Here is a 12,844-nt window from a genome sequence, read left to right on the forward strand (position 1 = left end):
CTTCCTGACATCCTTACTGCTCACTAACTTAGATCTATTTCTGTTTTCCTCCTCCGCTCTATCATTCCGGTTCCCATCCCCCTGCCAAATTAGTTTAAACCCTCCCTAACAGCTCTATTAAACCTTCCCGCCAGGATATTGGTCCCCCTAGGATTCAAGTGTAACCCGTCCTTTTTGTACAAATCACACCAGCTCCGAAAGAGGTCCCTATGATCCAAAAACTTGAATCCCTGCCCCCTGCTACAATCCCTCAGCCATGCATTTATCCACCTCATTCCATTTCTACTCTCACTGTCACAAAGGACTACCTTTGTGGTCCTTCTTCTCAACTGCCTTCCTAACTCCCTATTTTCTCCTTTCAGGACCTCTTCCCTTTTCCTACCTATGTCATTGGTACATATATGTACCACGACCTCTGGCTCCTCACCCTCCCACTTCAGGATATCTTGGATGTGATCAGAAACATCCCGGACCCTGGCAACAGGGAGGCAAACTACCATCAGGGTCTACTGATTGCGTCCACAGAATCGCCTGTCTGACCTCCTAACTATCGAGTCCCCTATTACTACTGCCTTCCTCTTCCTTTCTCTACCCTTCTGAGCTACAGGGCAGGACTCTGGGCCAGAGGCACAGCCACTGTTGCTTCCCCCAGGTAGGCTGTCCCCACCCCCGAACAGTACTCAAACACGAGTACTTATTGTCAAGGGGTACAGCCACCGGGGTATTCTCTAGCACCTGACTCTTCCCCTTCCCCCTCCTAACCGTGACCCACCTGTCTGCCTCCCTTGGCCCCTGTGTGACCACCTGCCTGTAACTCCTCTCTATCAACTCCTCACTCTCCCTGACCAGGCGAAGGTCATCGAGCTGCAGCTCCAGTTCCCTAACACAGTCCCCTAGGAGCTGCAGCTCGGTGCACCTGGTGCAGATGTAGACGTCCGGGAGGCTGGGAGACTCCATGAACTCCCACATCTGACACCGAGAACAACAAGCTGCCCTCACACTCATACTTCCCCTTTCCTCAAATAACAGGAAAAACTGAAACCTAAACCTACCTTGCCTCGCCCACTTCCGCCTAAGCCCGTTGAGCCAAAGCCCTTAAGCCTTCACGTTGCTCCGAGCTCACTCTGCTGCCCACAAATGATGCTGCCCGCTATATAAGGCTGTGTCCTTTTTAAATGTTCCCCGCTTCACTACCCGACGTCACACGCCTGCGCAATCCCGCCTCTCAACGCCAATGAGAAGAAAATCAAAATGGCTCCCGCCGCACTCCCGTTCTGATCCTCCGACTTCTTTCTCCAAAATATCATCTGATTCCAGTGACTTATCCAACTTAATGCTTTCCAAAAGCTTCAGCACACCTTCTTTCTTAATATCTACATGCTCAAGCCTTTCAGTCCACTGCAAGTCATCCCTACCATCGCCAAGATCCTTTTCCATAGTGAATACTGAGGCAAAATATTCATTAAGTACCTCTGCTATCTCCTCCGATTCCATATACTCTTTTCCACTGTCATATTGTCATGGGGGGGGGGCATTGGGAGTGGACCCAAAAGCAAGACATAGACACTGAACTACCAGGAACAGGAGAAGGAACAGGAGTGTGAGAAGGAAGAAACTGTAAAAGGCAGTGATGTTTCTGCCCCTTCTTTTCTGACACAGCACCACAGAATCCCAAAATGAGTAAAATAAAACATTTCACATTTTATGATTTTGCAAACAGATGCAAAATGAAACTTCCCATGCACATATCAGAGTGCTTTAATCAGGACTCCTAGCCCACCATGTCCTTTAATACCTATGTGTACTTTCATTCTCTACAAAGATAATTCCATTTCATGGCCATTAGCAGTGAGACATAACTGGACTATCACTTAAGGATCAAGTGCTAGAGATCAAAGCATCTTTTTTCATTGGGGTCATGAGTATGAAGGTGGTATAGAGTACAGTAACTTCAAGCAGTGACACACCTCTCATTAATCTGAGTTGACGTACAACAGAAACCATGGTTTGTACATATACAAAGCAGAAAGTGCAGGTTGCTTGGGAATTAAACAAGCCACCTTGAAATGAGGATCAATTCAAGGTCACCAGAAACTAGTGTTGGGATGGAAAATAAGTAGTTTAGTAATTAAGTTTTTCAGTCTCAGTTAACCTGGTGAATCTTTCCTGTTAAGGAGTTTTAATTATGATGTATCTTCTTTTAAAAAGATAACATTTTCTTCCATAAAAATGTTTGTATCTTCCATAAGGAAAGCATTTCAAAGTTTTGAAATTTGCAGCTTCCCTGAGACTACCATAGTTGCGCTGACAAGCACGCAGGAGCAGAGATCCGAAGTTCGTGCTTCCATGAAATATTTCTTTTCCATTTTAGTGGCTTGTATTTTGTTTGTGAATCATTCTGAAGTGATCATTAGTTTGTTCAGTAATTCCATCCTCTCTTAAATATGATGTATCCATTAAGAGTCTTCCCTACAGCACATCAGCCCATTCAGCTGTATAATGTACGCATCACTGATAATGTGGCAATTTGTATTTGAAGATAAGCATTTTTTTGCATCTCCAATTATCTAACAAAACCTCCCCAGCTCAGCATTACAGACACACATTTGTTCTTAGTTTTGCATTAGCAGTGAGACAATCATTTATCTGGCTACTCTTTAAGAGCTGGTTATACTTAATTAAAAGATGGAAAATGCAAAGCATTAGCTGGTTGATAGCTGGTCCTGGATATCAGGGCTTGTTGTCCACTTCAGTGGTTCTAATATTACTCTGTTAGTTTGCTGCGACTCTGCATTACCTCTCTATTGCACCATCAGTTTATCTAAATCAGAAACACCAGGCAAATAGCACTAATGTTGAGTCTAAAGCTCTAATTATGATACGGCAAATGCATGAGTTATATTTCTGATATACAAGAAAGACAGGTTCTATTTTGAAACTAATCTACTTGGAGTGAATGAAACAGGTTAAGGACACACAGTCACATTACAACACACAAAATGCTGGAGAACGCAAGTCAGTCAGCATCTTTGGAGTGGAATAAGTAGTCAATGCTTCAGGTCGAGACTGTTCATCAGGTTCTTGTTAAAAGCATACGAGAAGCTGTTGAACTGTAGGCTCCATTTTAGACCAAGCCACAATACTTCCAACTCTGGTTATAGACAGGCAGAATGGATTCATGTAAAACCAAAGGGACATTCCATTTTGACTCCTTCAGAGTGCTGCAGGAGCTCATTAATGCAAAAACAATATTGTGCAGAAGCAATAAATCTACATAGGAATGCAAGTAGAAGGAGGGAGCCACACATCCCCTTGATCTGACTGTGCCATTCAACAACAGAGTTAAGCTCCACCCTCAAATCTACTTGCTTGCTCTAGTTTTATCAAATGATATGGTGGGAAGGTAGGTGGATGGAGTTGAGTGGGATCCGGGATCACCTATGATGGACTAGCAGAGCAGACTCCATGGGCTGAAAGGGTTAATTCTCTTCCTATCTCTCATGGTCTTATTCCTATTTTATTTTATCTTTCCCTGGATTCCCAACATCTGTCAGTCCCAGCCTTTCGTCTACAACCTATTGAGGTAGAGAATGCCACAGATTCACAACTCTCCACCTGGCAAAATTCATTTAAGCCTCACTGAGGACTGATAAACTGCCTTTTACTTCTATTTTTCTTAAACAGAAGACAACCCGGTCATCCCTGGAAACTTTCTTATTCACCTTCGTTGCACTGTCTCCAAGGTGAGCATATCCTTTCTGAAACAAGGAGATAAAAGCTGTGCTCAGAGCAATGGAAGAGAGTACCACCTCCTAAACTACTCACCGTAAGTAACTACTGTACCCCTTTGAGGATGCTCTTCTAACCACATATTGATGGAATCTCCCTAAAGATTGGTCTGAATCTGAATTCTGAATTGGTCTGAATTCATGTCAATGCTGCCAAAGTACATGTGTGGATGTCAACAGGGCCATTGTAAAGGGGTTTTTCTTATTGATATTGGCCAAACACACCGGCCTTCAAATCAAGTCAGTAAAGAATGACTGTGTGTATGTATATGTGCAAATCATGATTTGTGTTTAGTTGTTCAGATAGTCTTGCTGTTACAGCCTTAATTAAATTATGTTTTATTTATAGACTATTTTGTTGGGATGAAGAAATGGCTGTTGTACTTCTCTCTGTGAAACAGTTGTCATGAACAGCTTGTAAACTTCTACTGGTGTGCACTACGCTCAGGAACTTGATGCTCAGTGACCTGTCTGATCCACTCACAACTGTAAATAGTACTTTGCAAATGAACCTATTAACTACATAGTTTAGCCAGTTAAGAAATATGTTCATAGTTTATACACATAGCAAAGGCAATTCTAATCTCTGTGAACCAGTGGATTTAGAAGCCTAGAAGTCAAGGAAGTTAAAAATGATGATATGTTTGTCTCAGAACTACCCTTCTGGTCCAAATATGTTGATGCCAGAGCACAGAATACACACTAGCACTTGCACTTCTTCAGGAGGCTAAAGAAATTCAACATGTGCCCATTGACCCTTACCAGTTTTAATAGATGAACCATGGAAAACATCCTATACAATACACCATGGCTTGGCATGAACACCGCTTTGCCTGAGACTGCAGGAAACTACAGAGAGTTACGGACTATGACTCAGCACACCAAGGAAACCAACCTTCCTTCAATGGATTCTGTCTACACCAGGGGTGGGCAAACTTTTTGACTTGTGGGCCACAAAGGGTTCTAAAATTTGACAGGGGGGCCGGACCAGGAGCAGATGGATGGAGTCTTTTGGTAATACACCTCATAAGAGAAAATAAAATATCATGGGATATGTAGAAAACATGTGCTTTAATTTCAATTGAAAATGAACAAATGCATTACAACAAAATATCTGTCTTTGAAGTCCCATGGTATTTAGCTATTTATTGAAATGACTTTTAAAACACTGAAAATTAAATGAATAAAGTACAGCTTTTTTAAATAGTAAAAGTTATTATTTTAAAGCACTGAAAATTCTGTTATCCTTCAAGATATTATCATCATCACTCTCCTCCTGACTGTCTTTATTTCAAAAACGGTAGGAGATGCAGGTCTACTTGTCCTGCTCCTTCTTATTCAATTGTCCCCTGTGCCAAAACTCAACAACGACCAGCACAAAGACAGAACAGTGACAGCGCGCCAGTATGCGGAGCGCGTTATTTGATCTGGAGTGCATTTTTTATTTTGAGAACGTACGTGCACCTGTGCACTACTCATGTCCATCACTTAACAGAAATGACATGTAACATGTAAGGCTTATTGAAAAAAATATTTTCAAATGCATTTTTTACATAACACAACGAAGAAATTTATTTTTAATTTCAGTGGGAACAGTGTTGTTGGTCTCCCTTTTTAGCCAGCGCATCGAAGTCTGGATTTAGTTTTGTTGTGGCGATTCTCAGGATGGATCTGAGGTGTTGGTCAGTTAACTTGGATCTGTGGCTGGCTTTGTTGATGTTCATGACACTGAACGCCTGTTCACACAAATAGGTCGAGCCGAACAAAGAGTAAAGCGCAAATGTGGAGTAATACGCTGCACCTCAACAAAGGTCAATGTATATAGAGTGCGTCATCTATTGGGAAAATGCCAGAATTGCGGGGAAAAAACGTTAACAAGGTTTATTAATATAATTTCATCAAGTTCTGCGGGCTGGATTAAAAAGCTTAACGGGCCGCATATGGCCCGCGGGCCGTAGTTTGCCCATGCCTGGTCTACACTAATTGCTGCCTCAGTAAAACAGCCAACATAATCAAAGACCCCTCCCACCCCAGACATCTTCTTTTCTCATCCTCTCCCATTAATACTAAAATCTGAAAGCTCATACCACTAGGCTCAAGGGCAACTTCTATCATGTTGTTACAGATGAACAGATTTTGTATGATCAGGTGCTCTCTTAACCTTACAATCTACCTTGTCATGGCCTTGCACCTTATTGTCTGCCTGCACTACACTTTCTCTGTAACTGTAAAACTTTATTTTGCACTTTGTTATTGGCTTTTCCTTTGTAATAGCTTGATGTACTGATGTATTTGAATGTATTTACTATTCCCACAAAGCAGCTGGCAGCATCATCCTAACATGTGAGAGAATTTTTGATTAAATTGTAAAGTAGCTCAATCTGAAACTGGGACCCCTACATCTAAATATGAGAAAGTACAAAGGAACAAGAAGCAGTTTGGTGATGACAGACTTGCCTTCTAGACAGACATTTTCCCTGATCAACCTTGAGCTACACAGAACACAACAGGAGTAATAGGAAAATATTGCTTTGTTGTTGCATAAATGTAAATGCAATATATCCACACAAGCTTATGTAATCACTTTCATACAGTACTTCTTTGTATGATCATTGAGATGCCAAGGTAGATTGGGAACAACTGCAGAATAGAGAAGTATTTGGGTAAAGGGAGGATGAAGCTGAGATAAACTTCACCTGCCTTAACCTACAAGCCCATGAAACCATCTCTCTTTAAAAGGTAGGCCGGCAGAAGGATACCATTTGCCTATCAAATCATATTTCTTATTCCTTATTAACAAAATTGATTCAGTTCCCAGCATCAACATTATCCTGATTTCCTTAATTAGACCCATTATGTTGTACAATTATTACATGCTTGTTTTGATCTATTAAAATTCTAGCTTTAATTTAACACCACATTGGGCTGTTACTTTATTAGGCATCTGAAGTTCATGCACATGTACCAGTTCTTTAATTTGTCTTTGGTGCACAAAACAGCTGCAGTTTGATGGCAAATTGCCCTGAGTTTTACTTTTCTCTCAACTTTCAGAACTGTAGTTTGCAGGAAAGAGCAAAATTGAAATAGTTAGCATTTATTCTGCAAAGTTCAGTACCATTTGTCTATTCAAAGCTTTTATCAGCTCTCATGTCTTATAAAAATAAATTGTGTCTGCCTGGTGTGATGACTGCAGAATACTCTTTTGAATGCAGTTGAAAAGAGGGGAAAGCTACAACAAAAAAGTTTTAATAATTATAATCAGACAATACCATTAAAAATGTTATAGTGATTTATAGCCATTAGAAGCAAAAGTAATTGAAGTAAGGTGCTTCGACTGATTCCTTAAACCTTGAAACATACAGCCACACAATGTCTCAGGAAACTCACAAATGCTTGTATAAAAGCTATTTCGAATTCAGTCAACATGCGGTAAATTCAAACCATTTTCCAAAATTCTTGCTGTTGCACCAGCTATTAATGGAGGTCACAATGGAGGACACAGTAACTAAACAATGACTAGCGGGTTCCTTATTTCACCAGTCACATCTCGTTAAAGGTGAGGAAGCCACCCAGGTGTGAAATATAGTTGCTGCAAAGAACTCAAAATGCAAAGGATTAATGTCAACCAAAATTATCCAAATTTCAGGCCAGCTGAGAAGGGTTTTATATGCAATGCCTAGGCTGGCGAGGTAATTAGTGTTCCTCATTAACAATCCACATACCAGATTTCTTTCTTTGCCTTTCACTGGGGTGAAAATCCAAAATCAAACAGTAAGGTTTTCAGCCTATCAATTACACACCCTGTCTCTTTTTTCCTTCCCTCAAAGTCAGCTACATTTTGATAAACAATCTTTCTTTTCCTCTCCAGTGGATTCCTGCATCTGCACATATATTTTTGCGAATGGGGAGCTCCAGACATGAATCCACTATTTGCCACTTTGTTTGAATATCACATGTTGGTTTTGGTGATATAATGAAAATTGAGGCTTGAGCATTTTAACAGAAGTGAAGAACTATTTGTATTTATGTAGCATTTTCATAAATACAGGTTTTCCAAAGTGCATTACAGTCAATGAAGTGCTTTTTGTTGAGTAGTGACCAAAATAATGACATCAATTTGTGCCCAACATGCCCACAAAGAGCAAAGAAATAGTGATCTGATAACCTACTATAGTGAAATTAATTCAGTTAACCTGCTTAATCTACTGCCATTGATCTCTTACACCCACCTGAAGAATCCAATGGGGCCCACGTTTAATGTCTTATTCAAAAGATAAATATGAGTATGAAAAATAGAAATCTCTCTAAACTTGATTAAGGTAGATCAGAACTACTACTGGACAGCCTGCATGCTGGTTAATATTTTGCTCTGCACTTGGAGCAGCATAATGACCCTGCTGGGTAGTCTACCCACTGCCATCCAAACACCTTTCACCAGAGTAGGTATAAACATAACCATACATTAACACTGTTATCAAGAACCCTAGATATTTTACCTGCAGACATATATTATGTCTGTCATATCAATCCATCTCTATAATCACATTACCAGTTCATACCTGGTACTCTACTCTGTGGGTCTCTGCATGTATCCATGAATAACATTAGTACACACATTTCAAATAATATTTTTGAAATAAAAGATGCAGTTGCAATGAATAATTAATTCTGACACAGATCTAGTGAGTCCTGTGAAACAGAACACAGAGAATGGTCACAAACATGATTTTCCCCATACTCACTAACAATGCCAGACTACCATTCTCAATACCAAAGTAACTTTCTCCTGCAGCAGTTCACACTCCTATTTTCCTTCTGTCCAGCTCTTACGGTTTTTAGCTGTAAATTGTAGCTTTTTGGTTTCAATAAACTCAATGCAGTCACTTGGAATTAGACTAATAATTCATTTTTACCCTTTGAATTCCTTGAAGTAATCCTAGTCACTCCACCCTTTCATCCTGACTTCACCATCTAATCAGCTTCAGCTGAATTCTTTATCTTCATTGTCATTTCCCTCAGTATATTCTCCCAGAACAAGCACTTATATAAAAAGGATCCACACTCAATTTCCATCAGTAAGACAGAGTCGGGCCAAGATGAAAGTGCCCATAGGGATACACATCACTATCCATTCATTGTGCTGAGAATGAATGGCAATGTTTGGAAAAGAAGTACTTTTTGATACATTTTCCAACAGAAATCCTTGAAATTTGTCACCCTGCCTGCATGTGGATGAAAGTGATTTTTCTTTTAATGAATGCCCCAAGATCCCTGAGACATCAGCCACTGGCAGATGTCACAGAAAACCTTGTGTGCATACCAAGATTTCAATCTCTCAGTTAAAACAGTAATTCAGTACAGCTTACCTGAATGATACCAAATCTTCTAACCATTCTTCTTCACAGAATCATTTTAAACAAGCTCATCTGTCAGACTTATTAGGCTGATTCAACAGCACACTTAAAGGCACAAACCTTCATCATTAGTGAAAGAGAGTCAGGGATGAAAAATTAATGGCAGTCCCCAACTTACTCCGTTGCTAAGTTAGTGCCAGGATTCATCCCAGGTCTCTGCAGAGTTATCAGAGCACAGTTGGATTCAACAACATGAACACTGTCCCTGAAGAAACTCGCTGTGGTTTCCAATCTTTGGTTCACCTCACTCTGACATTTCCCACATAATGTTCCACATAAAACAAAATATGAAGCTGGCACTATCAAAATGAATTGAGGATTTCCAAGCATGCTATTTACTGTTGTGACTTCTAATTGCATACTGATATGTTTTCGAAAGGTATTGTATGATTACTGACATACTTAACAGGAGAGCTCCAGTAAAGTCAAGCTAATCCCTAGTGATCCAACAAACAACATTATATTGAGTTGGTCCCAATTCAGAGGCTAGTTTGTTGCTGCAAACTCTTTATTTGATTATAAGCTATTAACTACTTCATTAATCGTATTTCAGATCAGATTTCAGATTTAATATTACTGGCACGATCACTGCAATCAATAGCCTGTAACTTCCATTTTGGAGTTGAGCTTTTGAACTGCATTTAGGACCTGGCATTTTTGCAGTGTGAGCTGAAATCTGAAAAGAGCAGGCGGTTGTGGTGTGGCATGTAAAGACCGAATTGAGGCAGTGGGGCCGGGGCCTGAGAGCAAGGAATGGGCAGATGCTGAATTGATTTAAGCGCAGGGCCAGGTTGGGAAGGTTGGGTATGAGCCAAAACAACGAGCAGGGACAGGCCAGTGTTCAGATCGCTGCTTGGCAGGGTTCACTCATCACCTCACTGAACTGAGGCTGTGCCCTACAACTAACAGGCTCCTGCTTCAGCTGTGATTGCCTTTGCAGCTGTGAACTCACTTCCATGCACTTTAGTTCTGAATGTTATTTGCTTACTTTTTATTGATTGCATGATTTGCTCTTTTTTTTGCATGTTGAGTGTTTGACGGTCTTCTATTTCAATGGATTCTCTTGTGTTCCTTTGATCTGTGGCTGCTTGGTAAGGAGGCAAATCTCAAGGTTGTACATAGTTTACATACTTTGATAATAAATATACCTTGAACTCTGAAGATTTAGTAAATGTCTGCCATTGCACAGAGCACCACTAGCTCAAGTATCATTGGTACATGTTCATAAATCTTCTTTCATTGCGATTCCTTATTGCTAAACTAATTCAGAGGAAGACAGGAGAGTCTGAAATGTGAGACTAGCTTTGTGTTAACTTTAAATAAGGCACACAGGTATAACATAGTAGCGTGATGATGTATACAATTCAAGTATTTTTACATATAACTCAGAATTAATTATTTAAACGAACACAAATGCTGAATCAAACAATATGTGTACAAGGTTACTCAAATACTACTTTGTGATATTATGTCTTATTTAAATTTAGAGAAGATCCGCTGCTCAGTCTTAAATTTGAAACAATCTTTTTATGACATCTGGGGACCTTTCCTAAATTACTTTTCCAATTTATAAAGTTTAACAGTGTACAGACTTTTATGTATATTTCTATCTTCTCTTCTTAAGCAAATATGTTTTTTTTCTAATTATCTATTATCATCCATCAGCTTTTTTCTTTGGTAGTTGGTACTTTTTTAATAGAAAAAATTTCTTTTATGATGTATGACCTATCTTTAAATTTTTGATTACAGAGTGGTATACCTTTATGTGATTTGCTATAACATTTTGATCAATTTTATTACAATATATGAATGTACAATTTATGTTGAGATATATCTATGTGTTGCACTCTGTAAATCTTGTTTTTTTTCTGAATAAAAATATTGTAAAAAGAAAAAGAAATACTACTTAAATATTAAATACACAACATTCTTCCCTGCTGTAAACTCCAACTTGACAGAGAATGCATCCCAGCAACTCAGATTAGACAGCAGTGCAGACACAGTAGACACGTTCCCACGAAGGTCCAGGGCAGAGCTTGAAAAACCAAGTTGCCATAAAAGAGAAGTACCATCTAGCTTAGTGGTCTGAGTCAGAGTGGTAATGCTTTGGCTCAACAGGCAGAGGCGAGTTAAGTAGGTAAGAATATTTCTTATTTCTTTTTTTTCTCATTTAACTCTTGAGGGAATAGGGGATATATCTGCAGGGCCAGTGTTCTGTTCTGGGTGTCAGATGTGGGATTTCCAGGAGACTTCCGGCCACCCCAGTGGCTACATCTGCACCAGGTACATCGAGATGCAGCTCCTTAAAGACAGTGTGAAGGAACTGGAGCTGCATCTAAATGACCTTTATCTTGTTAGGGAAAGTGAGGAGGTGATAGACAGGAGCTACAGGGAAGTAGTCACCCCAAGACTACAAGAGATAGAAAAATGGGTGACTGTCAAGAAAGAGAAGGGAAAACATCAGGCATTGGAGAACACCTCTATGGCCATCCCCCTCAACAATAAGTACTCAATTTTGAGTACTGTTGTGGGGGTGGGGGGGATTCGATCTACTTGGGGGAAGCAACAGCAGCCATGCCTCGGACACTGAATCTGGCCCTGTGGCTCAGAAAGGAAGGGAACTGAAGAGGATGGCAGCACTAGTAGGGGACTTTGTAGTCAGGAAGACAGTTAGGCAATTCTGTGGATGCAAAAAGAAAACATGGATGGTAGTTTGTATTCCAGGTGTCAGGGTCTGTGATGTTTCTGAGCAAGTCCACGATATCCTGAAAAGTGAGGGTGAGCAGTGAGAAGCCATGGTACATAATAGTACAAACGGTATAAATTGAAAAAGGGAGGAGATCTTAAAAAATGAATACAGGGTGTTAGGTAGGAAGCTGAGAAGGAGCGCCTCAGGGGTAGTAATCTTGGGGTTACTGCCTGTGCCACACGATAGTGAGGATAGGAATAGAATAAGGTGGCAGATAATTGTGTGTTTGAAGAATTGGTGCGGGCAGCAGGGATTCAGATTTCTGAATCATTAGGACCTCTTCTGGGACAGGTGGGACATGTACAAAAGGGATAGGTTGCACTTGAATCCTGGGGGACCAATATGCTTGTGGGCAGGTTTGCTAAAGCTGTTTGGGAGTGGTTTAAACTAATATGGCAGAGGGACAGAAACCAGTAAGCTAAGGATGAACCAGAAGGTTTACAAGTAGATGATGGGTGAAATATGAATGTAAGGAAGAACAAGCCAATGATGGGTAAACATGCAGAGTTAAATTGTACCACAGAGGCAAAATTCAAAATGGCAAAGAAAGCAGGACTGAAGGTGCTATATTTAAATGAGTCTAGCATTTGGAATAAGGTGGACAAACTCTGGCTCAATTAGAGGTTGGTCAGTATGACATTGTGGGCATCAATGTGTCATGGCTTGAAGTAAGTCATAGTTGGGAGCTTAACATCAAAGGATATACTTTGTATCAAAAGGACAGGCAAGAAGGTATAGGTGGTGGTGTGGTTCTGTTGGTAAGAGGTGGAATTACATCTTTAGAAAGAGGTGTCATAGGGTTAGAGAATGTTGAATCTCTGTAAGTGGTCAAGAAACTGTAAAGGTAAAAAAAATCATTATGGGAATCATATACTGTATAGGCTTCCAAATAG

At 40.2% G+C, this 12,844-nt stretch overlaps 1 protein-coding gene and 1 long non-coding RNA gene across 7 annotated transcripts in view; one reads left to right on the forward strand and one right to left on the reverse strand.

The window, feature by feature from the left end:
• Positions 1–12,844, reverse strand: part of LOC132397270 (uncharacterized) — a 255,037-nt gene that overhangs the window by 184,625 nt on the left and 57,568 nt on the right. The window lies entirely within an intron of this gene.
• LOC132397272 (uncharacterized) lies at positions 3,237–5,347 on the forward strand. Its single transcript, XR_009513326.1, has 3 exons — positions 3,237–3,583; positions 3,685–3,826; positions 4,138–5,347. It is a non-coding gene; the product is annotated as an uncharacterized LOC132397272 (long non-coding RNA).

The sequence above is a fragment of the Hypanus sabinus genome, chromosome 7 (assembly GCF_030144855.1).
Source record: "Hypanus sabinus isolate sHypSab1 chromosome 7, sHypSab1.hap1, whole genome shotgun sequence".
Classification (NCBI taxonomy): domain Eukaryota; kingdom Metazoa; phylum Chordata; class Chondrichthyes; order Myliobatiformes; family Dasyatidae; genus Hypanus; species Hypanus sabinus.